The sequence below is a fragment of the Thalassophryne amazonica genome, chromosome 20 (assembly GCF_902500255.1).
Source record: "Thalassophryne amazonica chromosome 20, fThaAma1.1, whole genome shotgun sequence".
NCBI lineage: Eukaryota > Metazoa > Chordata > Actinopteri > Batrachoidiformes > Batrachoididae > Thalassophryne > Thalassophryne amazonica.
The window spans coordinates 64,166,278-64,183,455 of NC_047122.1; the positions used below are offsets into that span (position 1 = coordinate 64,166,278).

General features: G+C 41.6%; 1 protein-coding gene across 2 annotated transcripts in view; it reads right to left on the bottom strand.

The window, feature by feature from the left end:
- Positions 1 to 17,178, bottom strand: part of kcng2 (potassium voltage-gated channel, subfamily G, member 2) — a 131,155-nt gene that overhangs the window by 94,085 nt on the left and 19,892 nt on the right. The window lies entirely within an intron of this gene.

The window sequence follows — 17,178 nt, forward strand, 5'->3', positions numbered from 1 at the left end:
TGGGAGCAGGCACCGTCTCTACGGGGATGGGGTAATAAGGGGATGGCAGGGGGAGAGAAGCTGCAGAGAGGTGTATAAGACCACAGCTCTGCCTCCTGGTCCCAACGCTAGACAGTCACAGTTTGGAGGATCCAAAAAAATTGGCCAGATTTCTAGAAATGAGAGCTGCTCCATCTAAAGTGGGATGGATGCCGTCTCTCCTAACAAGACCAGGTTTTCCCCAGAAGCTTTGCCAATTATCAATGAAGCCCACCTCATTTTTTGGACACCACTCAGACAGCCAGCAATTCAAGGAGAACATGCGGCTAAACATGTCACTCCCAGTCTGATTGGGGAGGGGCCCAGAGAAAACAACAGAGTCCGACATTGTTTTTGCAAAGTTACACACCGATTTAATGTTAATTTTAGTGACCTCCGATTGGCGTAACCGAGTGTCATTACTGCCGACGTGAATTACAATCTTACCAAATTTACGCTTAGCCTTAGCCAGCAATTTCAAATGTCCTTCGATGTCGCCTGCTCTGGCCCACGGAAGACAATTGACAATGGTTGCTGGTGTCGCTAACTTCACATTTCTCAAAACAGAGTCGCCAATAACCAGAGTTTGATCCTCGGCGGGTGTGTCGTCGAGTGGGGAAAAACGGTTAGAGATGTGAACGGGTTGACGGTGTACACGGGGCTTCTGTTTAGGGCTACGCTTCCTCCTCACAGTCACCCAGTCAGCCTGCTTTCCCGACTGCACGGGATCTGCCAGGGGGTAACTAACGGCGGCTAAGCTACCTTGGTCCGCACCGACTACAGGGGCCTGGCTAGCTGTAGAATTTTCCACGGTGCGGAGCCGAGCCTCCACTTCGCCCAGCCTGGCCTCCAAAGCTACGAATAAGCTGCACTTATTACATGTACCGTTACTGCTAAAAGAGGCCGAGGAATAACTAAACATTTCACACCCAGAGCAGAAAAGTGCGGGAGAGACAGGAGAAGCCGCCATGCTAAATCGGCTAAGAGCTAGTAGCTACGCTAAGCTAGCGGATTCCCAAAAACACACAAAGTGAATAATGTGCAAATAATCCAGAGGTGATTCAGCAGAAGGAGTGCCCCAATCAAGGCACCAAACAGGCCATGAAGCAGCACAGGCAACGCACGACAACGGTGCTAAAATAAAATAAAAATAAAAAAAATAAAAACGAAAGCGTTAGCAAGCTAGTTAGCCTGCCAACGCTAATGAAAGTTAGCTGATAAAAGTGCTCCGTCGCGATGTTTCGACCGTTAGAGGTCTTCCTTAGGCGTTGGAGCACAGTAAAAAGTTTAAAAAAAAATTAAAAAGTAAAAAAGTAAAAAAGTCTTGAAAAAGACTGTTAGTTCAAGTCCAAAGCAGCAGGTAGCAGTCTCTGTGTAAACAGTCCCAACACTGTCTAAGAAACACGATATTTTGTAAAGATGAAAGGTCAGTGATGAGGAAGAACTCTGCAGTAATCAAAATGATGCTTTTGTCTGGTGCTATTCTCATGGAATACAAAGTTAAATGCATGAATTCTGCACTCGTTTATGATACGGGGTTGCACGACAGGTAAAGCACACATGTAGGCAGAAATATTTTGCACACTTTCCTCATTCCAATATTTGACAATTTTTTTTTAAATTTTTATGTGGCATGAATATGCATGAGACAGCGAAATCTTTAAAAACTTGGTTGATCCAGCAAAGCTGACCTGTCAACCGCTGTGTGAGACAGTTCCGAGTGTTTTTCTTGTGTAAAGTCCATGTCTCAAAGAATTTAGACTCTAATAAAAGTTCGGTGTGATTATTTCTGTTGATGAATCCAGAATTTTTTCCTCATCGACAATTCAATCATTTCTTTTACCTGTACTTCATCTGGAAAGATGAGTGCTATTAATGACAACTAAACTTCTAACATAATTAGAGAACCTGACCCAGAAAGATAAAAGGTGGACTATGAGAGGGCAAAAAGAATTTTAGAAATGAATGGAAGCTGATGTTGGCACATCTGAACATAACTAAAGACAACATTTTTCATTAAAATCAGCACCTTCGGACAACACCACATCAAAATTCATGAAAAGCATTGACAACACGTCAACTTTTCATTGTGCTAATGACTTAAAATTTATTGAAGTTTAAAGTTAAGGGAAGAAAACTTGTGGAAAATTTGCTTCTTTTGAATTGTTTTTAAATAGGTTGACATTTGGGCCACCAAAAATGTACTCTGGCCACCAAATTTAATAGATTGATGGCTCGTGGGGCCAGTGCTTAATAATACCAGAGTATATTCTGAAAACAAAGAAACCACTGGGTTTTCTGAACACACAGCGACTTGTTCAACCACCTACAAGATGAACAACAGCTCACCAGCAGCAAGAATCAGAAAGACAAGATTATAATTTTCAAAAAGCACAGAGAGGAGCCACATCGGTTCTGGAACAAATACCTTATGAAACGTTGAGACCAAGATTAACCTCAAAAAAAGTGATTGAAAGGCCACATATCATGTTATTAACTTTAACATTCATCTATTCCCAAATTTCTGCTCACCCACAAGCTGAGAGGTCTTCTACAAAAGGAGGTGTTTTCCAAGTTAAACAGAACTAGAATTACAGTAGTGTTCAGAATAATCGTAGTGCCATGTGACTAAAAAGATTAATCCAGATTTTGAGTATATTTCTTATTGTTACATGGGAAACAAGGTACCAGTAGATTCAGTAGATTCTCACAAATCCAATAAGACCAAGAATTCATGATATGCACACTCTTAAGGCTATGAAATTGGGCTATTAGTAAAAAAAAGTAGAAAACTGGGTGTTCACAATAATAGTAGCATCTGCTGTTGACGCTACAAACTCAAACTATTATGTTCAAACTGCGTTTTTTAGCAATCCTGTGAATTACTAAACTAGTATTTAGTTGTATAACCAGTTTTTCATGATTTCTTCACATCTGCGAGGCATTAATTTTGTTGGTTTGGAACCAAGATTTTGCTCGTTGACTAGTGTGCTTGGGGTCATTGTCTTGTTGAAACACCCATTTCAAGGGCATGACCTCTTCAGCATAAGGCAACATGACCTCTTCAAGTATTTTGACATATCCAAACTGATCCATAATACCTGGTATGCGATATATAGGCCCAACACCATAGTAGGAGAAACATGCCCATATCATGATGCTTGCACCACCATGCCTCACTGTCTTCACTGTGAACTGTGGCTTGAATTCAGAGTTTGGCGGTTGTCTCACAAACTGTCTGCTGCCCTTGGACCCAAAAAGAACAATTTTACTCTCATCAGTCCACAAAATATTCCTCCATTTCTCTTTAGGCCAGTTGATGTGTTCTTTGGCAAATTGTAACCTCTTCTGCACATGTCTTTTATTTAACAGAGGGACTTTGCGGTGGGATTCTTGCAAATAAATTAGCTTCTCACAGGCATCTTCTAAAGCCCCGTTTACACATAGATGGTAAACTCTCCCGGAAGCATCCCGGCAGAGAGTATGCCCCCTCCGGGCCGTTTTAGGGATCACACGCCGTAGTTAACTCCGGCACACGGGGGCATGGTTTGGTTCCGGCTTCACCGGGAATCCTCGAAAAAATTATTCAACATGTCGAATAATTCCGGGAGCGCTCCCAGAGAAGTGGCCTGATGACGGAGACAACGCAAACAACGGCGTTTGATACTTTTTAATCGCCGTGTCATCCCGCCCCTTCCTGTAGTGCCGCAGTTTACACCGCCGTAATTGGCTGCCGGCGTTGTATCCCTAACCAATGGCGTGTAAAACGGCGATAGAGCCCACATCGGTGTACTCAAAGCCGTTTTAACCAGCGACAGAGGCAGACAAAACGGCGGTGCTAGCGGACAGTACGCTGTTCTAAACGCCACCTCCCAGTTAACGGCGTTCCAAACGGCCGCTAGGCGGCGGTCAGTATAAAAACGCTAGCGCACTGCATGCAGGTGTCTCACTCGCGGCCAGCTCCAGATATTTTTGCAGAGAAGCTCCAAGATATACCTCCTAAAATAAATTTGGCAGCGGCAAGGACTTACCAAGAGGTCTGGTTTAGGGGTAGCCCTGTGGTGGAAACGAGCAACACATTGAGGAGGGGAAAAAGAGAGAAAAGAAAAGGCTGAGAGGTGAGCTCCCTGTCACTCCCTCCCCCTGCACTGACAGCTGCTTCAGCCTATTATACTCTGGGGGCGGTGCCTATAAGCAAAAGTTCCTGGAGTAATGCAGGATTTGCCTGGATAAATCCAGCGGTACACAGGGCATTATCGGGGGCAGCAGAACACCGGCGTTCTCATGCGCGTCTTAACCTGCAATTGTAAAGGATACAACCGAGTATTAACCCCCGTTGCCTGACATGTGCCGGATGCTACGGTGTCAAAACTCCGCTTTATTCGGCGGATTTAGCGGCGTTTTATCTGCGTATTTGCGGCTAGTATGCCGCTCAAAATGCCGGCGAAATGCTCCGCCCCTTTCCACCGTGAAAACAGCTGGAACTACCGCAAACTTCGGTCAATTGTACTACCCGCGGACAAAACCGTCTATGTGTAACCTGGGCTTAACTGTCACAGCACTTATAGGTAACTCCAGACTGTCTTTGATCATCCTGGAGCTGATCAATGGGTGAGCCTTTGCCATTTTGGTTATTCTTCTATCCATTTTGATGGTTGTTTTCCATTTTCTTCCACACGTCTCTGTTTTTTTTTTTTTTTTTTTTTTGTCAGTTTTAAAGCATTGGAGATCATTGTAGTTGAACATCCTATAATTTTTTTGCACCTGCGTGTAAGTTTTCCCCTCTCCAATCAACTTTTTAATCAAACTACGCTGTTCTTCTGAACAATGTCTTGAACGTTCCATTTTCCTCAGGCTTTCAAAGAGAAAAGCATGTTCAACAGGTGCTGGCTTCATCCTTAAATAGGGGACACCTGATTCACACCTGTTTGTTCCACAAAACTGACGAACTCACTGATTAAATGCCACACTACTATTATTGTGAACACCCCCTTTTCTACTTTTTTTTTTTTACTAATAGCCCAGTTTCATAGCCTTAAGAGTGTGCATATCATGAATGCTTGGTCTTGTTGGATTTGTGAGAATCTACTGAATCTACTGGTACCTTGTTTCCCATGTAACAATAAGAAATATACTCAAAACCTGCATTAATCTTTTTAGTCACATAGCACTACTATTATTCTGAACACTACTGTAAATACCATGAAATATAGTCACCATTCCTATTTGTCTTTTGAGCTCAAACTCAAATGTCTTCAGTGTGATCTAAGATCACCTCTACCAAGTACAAAGAATGTGTGGGTGGATTAAATCAAAAGTTATTTCAAGTTTCCTGAGTGAATGAGAAACTGTTAATTCATCTGGCTCTGGGTTCTGCTGGCAGCAAGAGAAGCAAGAAACCAAGACAGACTTCTTCCATCTCCTCCAGCTTGGATATCTGTCAACCAGATGGATACATACATACAGACAATGCCAAGATTCTGCCAATATCCAGAACAGTTCTACAATAAAAATCGCAAAGAAACTCAAGCAGTAAGAAGTGTCTCTGTTAGTGATCAGAGCATATCCACAAATCAGTAAGCAATCAAACAGTGACAATAAACGACTATTATAAATAATTAACACGCTGATATTATGTAGTATAGTTACATCATATCTTGGTTATTCGTGCAAATTGTGACCGTAGCTGTTATACATGAACGTCATCATATTTGTGCCACCATAGCACACATTCTAACTATAAAGTCTGTCTCATAAAGTACAATACTGCAACCCAGTTGGACCCCCTTTTGCCTGCAGAACTGCCTTCACTGACATAATTCTCTGTGGCACAGATTCAACAAGCTGGAATCACTCCTCAAGGAATTTGTTCCACACGGACATGACAGCATCATACAGTTATCGCACCATTACACCGCCAGCGCCAGCCAACTGAATTGCTGATAAATGACAGGATAGATCTGTGCAGTCATATTGGTTATACCAGTGGCCCCACCCCCATCACCTTGTTACATTAGATTAGATAGAACTTTATTAATTCCTTGGGAAGACTCCCTCAGGGAAATTGTCTGCAAATATCAGTCTAGTTGGAGTTACAGCTGTCTTGTACCGTTAAATCTATGGTGAACCAGGATATTCTGTCCAAGTGCTGTGATCTTGTTTCCTCCCTGAGTGAATTTTCAAAATGTATTACATTAGGAATACATTTTTCCATCTCGACGTTTAATATATGTGATTCTGTGATTTCCTTTGGGAGTGATGATGATGATATATATATATATATATATATATATATATATATATATATATATATATATATATATATATATATATATATATATATATATAAAATAAAATTTTGGAAAGTGAGAGGATGCCTAAGGAGTGGAGACAAAGTGTGTGAGCAGCAATATGGTTTCATTCTGAGAAAGAGCACTACAGATGCAATGTTTGCTTTGAGAATACTGATGGAGAAGTATAGAGAAGGTCAAAATGAGTTACATTGTGTGTTCGTGGATTTAGAGAAAGCTTATGACAGGGTGCCAAGAGAAGAGCTGCGGTATTGTATGATTGTTATGCTATAAATATATCATATTTTAAGGAATTTCATCCAGTGTGCACAAGACTGTTGTGCGTGAGAAATTATTTTACCAGTGTAATTTTATGCTTTTAAAGTACAGTATGTCTCCAGTCAGACAGCACAGACATAAACAGTTTTGTTTGGAAGAAACTGCTTCTGTATTCATCCATTATACAAGAGTGAAAGCACAGGCCTGAACTGAAAAACACAGAAAAACAAATTAAACAACACATTCAAACAAAATGTAAACAAAGAAAACAAATGGTCCAAAATGATTTGTTGTACCTAAAATGCTCCATGCCACCAGGGGGAGCGATCACGCATTCAGCAATTGCAGTGACACAGATTAGCACTGAGTGGAGTTTCTTGCTGTTTTGTTTGTGAATATGTTACAGTCAGGAGCAACAAAGCCCAGCGGGTGAGACTAACACACGGGTTGAGTGTGCAGTGTCGGCACAAACCGTTTGGAGGATGGGGTGTCAGCAGAAGGTGGCAAATATGCTGTGGCTGAAAATGGCCAATAGTAATAATAATAATAATAATAATACCTCCCTCATTGGGAAATTGCCTTTGTAATATGAATTAACATAAATTTCTAGCACTCAGTTCATGTCATTCTGGAGAATTCATGGGCCTGGTTCTTCTTTCCTGAAACTTGTGGCCATCAGCAAGATGCTTTTTTAAATTGAACACAATAAAACAGAATATAGAAGAAAACATACATCATCTCGTAGAAACTATACAGTTTCATACAATAAAAGTGTACAAAATACAGATGATTATAAAATAAGAATTACAAAACAAAAAGAACAAAAAATGCAAGGAGGTCCTAGAAAGCAATATCTTGGGTATGACTCAAATAAGCAAGAAATGAGATATATCTCCACAGATCTTTCTAACTATTTTTGTTGGAGCAGCAAGACAAGCTGCTCATATAAGAGACAAGTTCCAAAGTTCCGGTGCTGAATCCGTGACACCGGGCCCAGCTCACTTTGGCACGTTTGACGTGCTGGTTAAAAATGGTTTCAGCTGACACCCCCATCCTCCGAATGGTTTGTGCTGACACTGCACACTTAAAGCGTGTGTTAATCTCACCCTGTCCCAGGTGCCTACCAACCTTACAAATTACTTTTTGAACAATACTTCAAGATGTGTGCAACCAAAGTTTTACACGGTAGCAGAATTCCAATGTGAGCCAGTCCACTTACCAAATTTTCCAACTTCACATACTGCACAGAACATATACCAATAAATTCACTGATTCCAACTCAAAATCAACTCAGCACTCCCTCCTAGAGACCTGGAGTCAGTATAGCAGTTCCTTCTGTTGCGTAATAGACAAACTCAAAATCAGCTTTTCTCTCCCCTTAGCTATCTGAACCAAGTGTAGCGGTTCCTTTTGGTACTTGATGACTGTTTCATATATTTTGCAGAGGTCACTGTACAGAGATGTGTGTTGATGCTGATACCTTTGCAGGAGAATGAAGGTCTAAGTTTTCATGTTCCTGGTGATTCCAGTCTGACTGATTGTGAGACTTAGACCCCAATCAAAGACCTCAGGCAGGGGTCACCAACCCTGATGTTTGAGATCACCTGCCCTGCATGTTTTCCAGCTTTCCACTGCTGATTAACTAAATCAGGTGTGATCAGCCAATGAAGTGCTAGGAAACATCAGACTTGACTAATCAGCCGGGGTGGCAGCAGATACAAGTGGAAAGCCAACCAGAAGCTGGGTTGGCGATCCCTGAACTAAGGCATTACCTTGATGACTTTGATTCTAGGGTTCTCTGGAAGATCCTGACTTATGGAGACTCACGTCGAGTATCTCCATATCTCTATCTGCATTCTAGGACATAAACTAAGACAATATGACCATGTGGTGGACTTCTCTGGGCATGATGCAGGATGCAGGTACTTAGTACTGAGAACCTCAGTTCCTCGAAAAGGTCAAGGGGATGTTCATCTGTTACCTGGATGCAGCAAATAGATAACAACATTCTGAAGGCAGGAATGGACCCATTGTTTGGCTGCACGGTTAATAACCAGGATCCAGGGGTGGTTCCGTAGTGTGGTGCATGCAGAGACACATGAAACATCTCATGCTACCTGACCTGGGGCTGGTGCACGTGTTGGAATACCGTATTATGTTATTGAAGGAAACATTTTTATAATATCAGTCTCTAAGAAACATGAATTAATCCACAGCTGTCTTGTCCTGTTGATAGCTGATCTACTAGTTAACACCAGTACCGGTGCTGGTTGTGAGCCTGTTGGTCAGAGCATCTTGCTCTCTTTGGTTCTTGGTCTTCTTATTGGGATGTGAGTTCAAACATCCTAGAAGCAGCCACCCTACAGACATTGCATTTGTCACATGGATTCAGTTTTCTATACCTGTGGCATCAAGTGGGTCAAAGTTCAAGTATAGCTGATATTTGTTTTGTACTTCCAATATATTATCACTTTCTGATTTAAAGTGTGTATCCTTTGATGCTTGTACTTTAATCTTACAGATGTTTTGTATAGATCATGCTACCAGCCCCCAGGACAACAAAGACTTCAGTTCAGTTTGCTGATGCTGCACGTGGTCGAGTACATGTGATTAAATATGATTTTTATTTGTTTTTTTATTCTTAAGTGTGCGCTGTGTTTTCACTGAAAGAAAAAGAACAGCTTGAGAAAATGCATGAAAGAGGCCAATGGCACAATATGACAAAGTAACAAGATGAAAGAAAAAAGTTACAAATGAAAAATAAATCAATTTACTCTTGGATGTGCATAGTGAGAGTGTCAGTATGACATAAAAGAAAAGACAGGCAGAGGAATAACTGCATTCAGGATAACTGAATGCACTGTTGTGTATTAATGTTATTCATGCACAACCTTTCATTTTTTCTGCCAAAAGCTTCTTATTTCTGGTTGGGGTTTTTTTTATTATGGATTCCAGGATTTTGTAGAAATAGATGCTACCTTTTGCGCCTGTATGGAACCTGATCCAGCAAAAGCAAAAAAAAACAGCACTCCAGCAAACATAAATATATAAGAATTTGTTGCACAAATTTTGATTTATCTTTGGTTTTCTGACATTAACACATGGTCAAAATTATACATGCATACTTACTGTTTGGTTAACAAGCGAGGTTATCACACTGTGAGGGAGATTTTTTCTGTATTGTATATTCAAGGTGGTGTCACTCAACAAAACTCTCTCTTGTCATCAGCACAATTTCCACACAAACTGCTCGTGTGTAACCTGACTGACTGACTGACTGACTGACTGACTGACTGAACAGAATAAATGGATAACAGGTCAGAAACAAATGTGGTGTACCTCAACTTCACTACCTCAACTCTAATCGCGGGGTGCCTCAGGGTTCAATTTTGGGACCTATGTTGTTACTCCTTTATGTGAGTGATATTCCTGCCATGGGCACAGTGTTGCCTTAGAGGCTAGAAGTGTAACCTCAGAGCAAGAAGGTTTCAGGTTTGCTTCTGACCAGGGTTTTTCTGTCTGGATTTTACATGTTCTTTTTAATGTTTGTGTGGGTTCCCGCTGGGTATTCCGGCATCCTCCCCCTTTCCAAAAATATGCAGGTTAGGTGAAGTAGCAATTTGAAATTGACTATAGGTGGAAGTGAGGGTTAGTGGGTATATCCCGCCTCTCACCCAATGCTCCCCCACCACCACCACCACCAACCCGTCAACCTTAACTGGAATAAGCTAGTATAAAAATGAAAGAACAACTTGCCCAAATTTCAACTGTCTAGGGCTGAGACACTGCAGGTTGTCCTTGCAACCAATCATCTCAGCAGGTGGGTTGCTGATGAGCTTCTCCCATGAACATAAACACCTGATCATCAATGAAATCACCTGCTGAGACACCTGATCATTAATGAAATCACCTGCTGAGGTGATTGGTAGCAGGAAAACCTGCAGTGTCTCTGCCTTCATGGCACATGATTGCCCACCCCTGGTCTAGGTGATGGTTTCAGGCTTTTTTTGCTGAAGAATTCTGAGGTTGTCCTCCTCTTCCATTATTCCTTCCACTTTGTGCAACCCAGCAGTTTCACTGCCAGTAAAACAGCACCAGACCATGATGGTGCCACCACCATGTTTAACAGTTAGTATAGTGTTATTTGGATTGAATGCTTCACTGTTACTCCCCCAAACATACATCTGGGCCTCATGGTCAAGCAACTTAACCATTGTCCCATCTACCCATAAACATTCCTCCACAAAGGCTTTTTTTTTTTTTTTTTTTTTGTCCATGTGGTCAGCTGAAAATTTAGCCAAGCATGTAGATGTTGATTTTGGAGTAGGAGTCTCTTCCTTGGATGTCAGCCTCTCAGCTGTTATAAACCTTATTCCAAAAGTTTGCAGTTCTTGGCAGACCTGTGCCTTAGAGATTCCTAAGCATCCAAACTTATTTCCTCTCAGGTGAGAGTCCCAGTTTGGGTCTTCTTCCAGAACTCTGGAAAATCAGCAATGTTGTGGAATTTCTGTGATGATGTCAGCACAGAATGAGACAGGTGAGCAAGGAGCACTCAGGATTCAGATATACGTTGCAGAGAGATTTACAAATTTTGTATAATTTATATTTTAATACTATTATATTTTTGTAAGGACGAGTTAAGGGAAAGTTCATTATACATTGTATAATGACTGGACTGTACTGTTGATTAAAAACAGCACCAACAGGCATTCCTAATTTGTGTAAATCCATGATCCTCTTTCTCAGATCTGCACTGACCTCCTTGGAAGTTCACATTGCCCTGTGCAATTGTTAAGTGCTGTCAAACAAACCGTTTTCATGTTGGCACAGAGAAGCTGCAGCTGTACATTACACACACACACACACACACGTGACATGCTGTGATATAACACTGGAGCTAGCCAGCCTTTTATGCTTGTTCTCTCTATCCAAACTTTCATAAAAATTGGTTAATAACGTTTGAGTAATCCTGCTCACAGGTAATTCAGCTGGACACAGTGTGAAATCAATGATGTTCAAGTAAAAATGGCTTTTTTAATAATTACTGGCAGTGATGTGCAGTTCTTTATTGACTGGATCAGAATAGTTTCTTCACTCTGAACAATCAGAGAAAACCACTTCAGTCTGACTGACTCTTTTTAAACACGCTTTTTGTAGATCCGCTTCCATTTCAAGATGTGTTTCATGGCACATTGGACATTTGTTGCTTCTACTTCACAGAGCCACACGTGTCCACAATCCAGAGCAACAGGCTGTAAATCACACAACGGACAAGCGATCATTCAATCGTTCATTTCTCGGTGTGATGTGTTGGACTTGAGGGCGTCAAGACGCCCGGCACGTCATCCTGACAAATTACGAGTCCGGAGAGGCAGTTAGAGAGCTGCGTGTCCACAGAGACTCAGCAGAACTTGACAGGAGCAGTTTTACTGAGTATGACGGTGCACCCAGAGGTGGTTTGAGGAGAAAATGAATTCAGCTTATACAGGAGGAGGTTAAACAACAGGGAGTAAAGTGTCAAAGACTAGTGAGCTTTCAACTTAGACATGAATAAATGTGCAGGCATTGCATTTGCAGGAGGACTTTAATGTCAGGTTCAGTTCAGTCTTCATGGAAAATTACTGCTGTGTCAGATGATGGTGATTCACACAAACGGAGCTGCACAATATACAAAAAAAACACCATCACTGAATTGCAAATCTTGTTGCATCATTAAATGCCGTTTATAATCGTTCTTTTAGATTTAGACCTTCACTCCTTCACTAACCTACTTTAGTGCAAGATATAACCTACCATAAATGTAAAAACAACTTCAACATGCTTTCCTTAATACTAGGACTAGTGGACCCTAGGACTAGTGGGAAGTTCCCCAGAATTGTACCTGATGTTCCATCACCATGTAATACTCCAAGTCTCACACAGTAACGTCTCCTTTGACACAAAGTTATTCCTACAGTAACCCAGGATTAAGATCAGAAGATGCTCAGGTTGATTCCAAGTCACACAAGAAACTCACAGTGGTATTCTAGAGCAAGACCAATTTAGGTCCATAATCCCTAAATTAGTCCTGCTGTGCAGTTCAGCACCTGGCACACTTAGTGTGTGAATATGAGGTATCATTATAAAACACTTTGAGCATCTGCATTGGATAGAACAGTGAAATACAATTCCGTCCATCTACAATCCCAAATTTGAAAAGTTGGAACAGGATGTAAAATGCAAAAAAAAAAAAAAAAAAAACTGTGATTCTTACATTTACTTTGACTTCTGTTTCACTGCAGACAACATGAACCCAAGACATCTTATGTTTTGTGTTGTCAGCTTCATTTAATTTATTAATACACATCCATTCCTGCATTTCAGGCCTGCAACACATTCCCAAAAACATTTTGCATAGGGGCAATTTAGGGATAGTAATGAGGTTTAAAATAATTAAATAATGATGTTATTTCAAACAGCTGATGTCAGCAGGTGATTGTGATTATGATTTGGTCCAAAAGTAGGATCCAAGAAAGGCTGAGTCTTTGAAGAGCAAAGATGAGCAGATGCTCGCCAGTTTGTCAACAAATGTGTGAGAAAATTATAGAAATGTTTAAAAAAAACAATATTCTTCAAAATAGATTGTAAGGGATTTACATGTTTCTCCCTCTCCAGTGCATAATCATTAAACTATTCAAGGACTCTGGAGGAATTTCAGTGCATAAAGGGCAAGGGCACAAGCTGAAAGTGAACACCTGTGATCTCCAATCCCTCAAACAACACTGCATCAAGAACTGTCATTCATCAATAGCTGATATATCCACATCGGCAAGGGATTACTTGAGAAACCTTTATTGCACACTACAATATGGTGCTGCATTCACAAATTCCACTTAAAATTTTACTGTGCAAAAAAAAAGCCTCATGTTGGCCTTGTCCAGAAGCAGAGATGACTTCTCTGAGCTCAGAGTTATCTAGTTGAGACCATCACACACCGGAAAAATGCAGATGAATCAGTATTCTAGATCTATTTTTTCATGGTCTGTATGAAGGGTCAAAGTGATCAAAATTAATTTAAATATTGAATGTGGTAAATATGTGTTAAAGTAATGTTGTTGTCTCATGTATGCAGACACAGTGAGCTACCTGGCTGCTAACTAGCGAGCTAGCTAACTCTGTGCTCCACTTTAAAGTATTAACTTCTGACAGAAAAACACCTAAAGTCAGCATGACAACAAACGTTACATCTAATTTAGTGCCATTACTGTATTTTTTTAACATGTCGTGATTTTGTGTTTTTGTTGAAGAATCCATTTCCATAAGCGAGGAGGGTTCGACCATCAACGTCCAGCATCACACAGCAACATGTCATCACTGGGAAGAATAATGTCTCACATCACGTAGCTTTTAGCTCCAAAATGTATTTCCCAAATACAGTGTGTGTGTGTGTGTGTGTGTGTGTGTGTGTGTGTGTGTGTGTGTGTGTGTGTGTGTGTGTGTGTATATATATATATATATATATATATATACACACACACACACACACACACACAGGGTGACATCCCCCAAAAAGAAAAGCCATAAAAATATTGTTTAAAAAAAAAAAAATCCCACTAAGGTCCAGCAAATTTTAAAATCACATTCAAAAATCACAGCAAATTTTGCTGGACCTTGTCACTCTGTATGTATGTACGTACGTGTGTGTGTCAGTGTGTATGTTTACAGTGGTCCCTCGTTTATCACAGGAGTTACGTTCTAAAAATAGCCCGCGATAGGCGAAATCCGCGAAGTGGCCAGCATTATTTTTTACAATTATTATAGACGTTTTAAAGCGTCTATAATAGTTTTCCTAGTTTTCCAACTAGACGTTTTAAAGCTGTAAAACCCCTCACTACACACTTTATACACTTTTCTCAATCAGGCATGAACATTTTCTCACTTTTCTCTCGTGTGTAAACACTCTCAAAGTTCAAACCTAGTAGAAAATAAGACCAACCTGTTTTCAGGCCCAAACATTTGTTTGAGAAATAAAAATAGAACGTTTTCCTATAAATAATTATGATGGCATTTAGAACTAACAAATTTCATTTTAACGATCAACGTACGAGGTTGGGACACATAGAAATTATTAATAGTGACTGACCAGTATTTCACAGTTCCTCTGATCGCGCCTCTTCGTCCTGGCACCGCTGCGCTGTTGTGTCTTTTTCCACTGACACACCTCGCTGCAGTGTCTTTTTCCGAGTGACGAACACAGTTATGGGTAGTTGTTGGCGCTCCTTTTTCTTCTGGGCGATTCTTATAAACAGACACGCAGAACACAATGCGCGTGCTCTCCCTTCACGGTGCCGCGACCGGCTGCTTGATGAGGCCGCGGAACACAATGCACTGTAAAACAAAAGCATGCAAAATTGGACAAAAACAATCCACGAAACAGCGAGGCCGCAAAAGATGAACCACGTTATAGCGAGGGATCACTGTATATATAATTTTTTAAAACTTGCTTTTGTTAATCACTTCCCATTACTACTTTTATTATTGTCCAGGCAAGAGTAAAAGGAGCCTGTTCCAGCATGAGAATCTGTCCATCCAGCGATGTTGAAGTTGAACTGGGTTCAGTGTGATCGACACATCCGACTGATCCTCGAAGAAGCAACGGAGGTGGAAGCTGCATTTAATCGGGCAATCCTTGACATGTTGGGCGAGCTTATCCACGCGATGCATGACCGGGGCATGTGTCCTGCACCCCCACCCCATGAGTATAGACACATGGAACTTTTGTATAGTTTGTGTTGCACAGATTTTTTTTTTTTTTTTGGTATTTGCTCTTCTTTTAGTTGCAGTAAACATTTTGACTTATGTGATTGTATCATAATTTGTCATTTCTGGCTGAGTCAACAGTAAAAAAACATTTTTTTCATTGGGTTTTTGATACGATGATGGTTAATTTTTAAGAATTTTAATTTGGGATTTGCTACTCCAGAAGACACTGCACATTACACCTGACTAAATCTTTACAAAGATGCTGAATAATCATTTCTAAACTGAGATTTTAGCAAATGGTATTCAACATGAAAAGGTTTAGTCACTTCAGTGATAGCACCATTACATCAAGGAATTCTGGCTATACTAGGTTTAGGGTTTGATGTAACATTTTACCACAAACTATTGTACTGTGGTGTATAATTCTGCTGGATGACTTATACCAACCCAGAAGTAATTTATTCAGATATTTTGAACAACCAGTTTTACTGTCTGTTTACTTCAATCAATCAATCAATTTTATTTATATAGCGCCAAATCACAACAAACAGTTGCCCCAAGGCGCTTTATATTGTAAGGCAAGGCCATACAATAATTACGGAAAAAACCCCAACAGTCAAAATGACCCCCTGTGAGCAAGCACTTGGCAACAGTGGGAAGGAAAAACTCCCTTTTTGTTGTGAAAGTGTAGTGACACGGACCCACAACAGGGGGCGTAAATGAACGGTCAATAGATGAGCCAAAAAGTAACAATTTAATGTTGTGAAATGTGCACAACGAAATACAGACAATCTCAGAATATAATTACAGTCAAATCACAAAGGTGACGTGTGGGCAGGCTCGAGGATAGAAGACGTCTGTCCTGAGAAGAGCCGGAACCACACGATTTCCGCCGCCTCCGAACCTGGTGAATACTGGAGCCGCCAAGTCCCGAATTCCCAGGTGATCACCGTCCCCGACTGTCGGATCTGGTACTGCTGGCGAGAACAAAGACAGAGTCAAGTGTAGGTGTGTGCACACCCAGTAACAATAACGGTGGGAATGCCACCTCCACCTCTCACTCAATATGTAGCAGAGTACCGCAGTGATCCCTCACAGGAAAAGAGTGCCGTCCTGCACTCACTCAGCCTCCACAGGAAGAGGGACCGGTACTCCTGCAAACACTCACAATATACAGCTTATTAGTAACACAAATGGCTGAGGATATTACCTCCAATGAAGTACGATATCTCAGCAACGAGGTGGAGATGACGTCTGGTCTTTATGGAGTGAGATGATGTTGAGTAGATGGGTGACAGCTGTCAAGAGATAATGAGTGACAGCTGTCACCCCCGGCTGTGTCCGTGGCAGCAGCGCCCTCTCGTGCCTGAAGCCCGCACTTCAGGCAGGGCGCCCACTGGTGGTGGGCCAGCAGTACCTCCTCTTCTGGTGGCCCACACACAACAGGACTCCCCCCTCAACGGGCGCCTCCTGGCGCCCGACCAGGCTTGTTCGGGTGATGGTGGTAGAAGTCAGCCAGGAGGGCCGGATCCAGGATGAAGCTCCTCTTCACCCAGAAGCGTTCTTCGGGTCCATACCCTCCCAGTCCACCCAAGTACTGGAACCCCCAGCCCATCCGACAGACGTCCAGGAGCCGGCGCACCGTCCAAGCCGGCTCCCCGTCGATGATCCGAGCAGGAGGCGGTGCCGGTCCGGGAGCACAGAGGGGTGAGGTGTGGTGAGGCTTGATTCATGAAACGTGAAAAACCGGATGGATCCGCAGTGAAGCCGGGAGTTGGAGCTTCACTGCGGCAGGACTGAGGACTTTGAGGATCTTGAATGGTCCGATATATCTGTCCTGAAGTTTCAG